Consider the following 3273-nt stretch of genomic DNA (forward strand, 5'->3'; position numbering starts at 1 on the left):
ATTGCCTATTTTTGAAATAACAACCGATGAAGTCCTTAAAGCTCTCCATTCACTTAAAACAAATAAAAGTCCCGGACCCGACAAAGTATATCCTATACTGCTTAAAGAAACAAAGGGCGAAATACTCTCCTCCCTCACTACCGTATTCAATATGTCCTTGCGACAAGGCATCGTCCCTTCGGATTGGAAAAAGGCTAACGTGACACCGATTTTTAAGAAAGGAGACAAAAAAATACCAGGTAACTACCGACCCATTAGTCTAACTTCAATTGTAGGTAGGCTACTCGAGAGCATAATTAGAGACAAAATTGTGTTACCTCGAAAGCCACTCATTAATTGGGGATTCACAACATGGCTTCCGTAACAAAAGATCCTGCCTGTCAAACCTACTGACCTTTTATAACGATATCTTCTCAATTTATGACGTAACCAAATCAGTGGACGTAGTCTATCTTGATTTCCAGAAAGCGTTTGATAAAGTCCCACATCATAAATTACTTTATAAATTAAAGCAAATAGGCATTGACGGTCAAGTAAACCAATGGATCGTGAATTGGACGAGCAACAGACAACAAAGAGTTGTGATTGACGGATTTAACTCAGAGTGGGCGCCGGTCACTAGTGGCGTCCCTCAGGGTTCGGTTCTTGGCCCAGTGCTCTTCATTATTTACATCAACGACGTGGATGTTGGACTCAATAATCGCATTAGTAAATCTGCAGACGACACAAAGATTGGTAACTCGGTTCTCACTGACGAAGACAGGCAAAGCCTCCAAGAGGATTTGCAAAAAATTTCAACTTGGTCTGATAAATGGGAGATGCCCTTTAACGTAGACAAGTGCCAGGTCCTTCAAGTTGGAACAAAAAAATAAGAAGTTCGATTACGAAATACTCGGCGTTAAACTCACAAACATTCATTGCGTTAAGGACCTGGGGATTAAAATCGCGTCAAACCTGAAATTCTCACATCAATGCATCGATGCAGCAAATAAAGCGAACAGAATGTTGGGCTTCATTAAAAGAAACTTTTTATTCAAAAATATAGATGTAATACTTCCGCTCTACAATAGTTTAGTCAGACCCCACTTGGAATATGCGGTACAGTTTTGGTCTCCCCACCATTCAAAGGACATTGCTAAACTAGAAGGTGTTCAGCGTTGAGCAACAAAAATTATCCCTTCCTTGCGCAACAAATCCTACGAAGAAAGACTTTCCACCCTTAACATCTTCTCTCTTGAGAAACGTCGCCTCCGAGGAAAACTGATCGAATGTTTTAAAATACTTAATGGTTTCACGAATGTAGACAGAACAAAACTGTTTATGATCGATAACACTTTGCGAACGAGGAACAATGGCACAAAACTCAAATGTAGACAAGTAAATGCTCTCTCTCTCTCTCTCTCTCTCTCTCTCTCTCTCTCTCTCTCTCTCTCTCTCTCTCTCTCTCTCTCTCTCTCTCTCTCTCTCTCTCTCTCTCTCTCTCTCTCTCTCTCTCTCTCTCTCTCTCTCTCTCTCTCTCTCTCACACACACACACACACACACACACACACACACACACACACACACAGATACTCTCCTTCTCTCTTTCACACACACACAGTTACTCTCCTTCTCTCTCACACACACACACACACAGATACTCTCCTTCTCTCACACACACACACACACACACACACACACACACACACACACACACACACACACAGATACTCTCCTTCTCTCTCTCACACATAGCTGGGCGTTATCGCGATAAGTTATCGCGATACTTTATCGCTGATAACAAAATCGGATTGTCAACCATCCGCTACTTATTTAAATATATATCGATATCTTCGTTACTTTTGTAACCAAACTAGCGATAATCGCTACTTTTTTTCCGCCTCTCAGAAAAAAAACGTTGTCTCCTCCCTACTGCGCATGCGTGGCCCGGTGTTGTATGAAAATACTTCGGGGTATGAAATATCTTCGGTGATGAGATTTCATACTTAGATCATGAAAATTAAAACACTAGTTTATTTTGTTTATGCTACTCAAAAATAAATATATCATAGAGAAAAATCATTTAACTTTGCCCCAAAAATGATTATTCACTGCCTCAAATTTGATATTCCATATTCGTTTGTGACCATGCCATGATACTGAAGGCACCCGGTGTTGTGTTATTTGGTGTCCCATCGTCAAAAGCGCTTTTGTTTACAAACACTGGTCTCTCGTGAACTGCGCATGCTCAGACCATTAAGTGTAGACCTGTACAGTCTCACAATGCTTTTTTAACACATTAAGAGTTGCTGGAAAGCTGAATCAAACATACACTACCACCATCCTCGCTGTTTCTAGAACGACGTACACTTTGTACATATAAATACAACTCGTACAGAGTGTCGTTCTAGAAACAGCGAGGATGGTGGTAGTGGTACTATATGTCTGATTCAGCCTTCCAGCAACTCTTAATTACGGTTTAAAAGCTTTGTGAGACTACAGGTCTACGCTTGCTGGTCTGAGCATATACCGTTCACGAGAGACCAGTGTTTGTAAACAATTTTTTACGGTGGGGACGCCAAATAACACAACACCGGCTCAGGCATTTCTAGTATTACCGTCCATATGTACGTTTCAACGTGTGGTTTTAAGGTTTTGTAAGTTTCCTAAAATACAGATAATGAAAATTTGAATTCATCAATGTTGTTCTATCTGAAATATCAATATAGTATCGTCTTCGCATATCGGACTTATCGCTAGCTAGTATCGGAATTGTGGATTTATATCGGGTATCGGTTATCGGTTATCGCCTATATTTGTGTCTCTAGTTAACGAATATCGGTTATCGCCGTTAAGGTTTTTCGTTATCAGTTATCGGTTATCGGGAATAAGGTTTTCTGTTATCGTGCCCAGCTATGCTCTCTCACACACACACACACACACACACACACACACACACACACACACACACACACACACACACACACACACACACACACACACACACACACACAGATACTCTCTTTCTCTCTCTCTCACACACACACACAGATACTCTCCTTCTCTCTCTCACACACACACAGATACTCTCCTTCTCTCACACACACACACACACACACACACACACACACACACACACACACAGATACTCTCCTTCTCTCTCTCTCTCACACACACACACACACACACACACACACACACACACAGATACTCTCCTTCTCTCTCTCACACACACACACACAGATACTCTCCTTCTCTCTCTCACACACACACACACACACAGATACACTCCT

Source organism: Eriocheir sinensis, chromosome 53 (genome assembly GCF_024679095.1).
Source record: "Eriocheir sinensis breed Jianghai 21 chromosome 53, ASM2467909v1, whole genome shotgun sequence".
Taxonomy (NCBI): Eukaryota; Metazoa; Arthropoda; class Malacostraca; order Decapoda; family Varunidae; genus Eriocheir; species Eriocheir sinensis.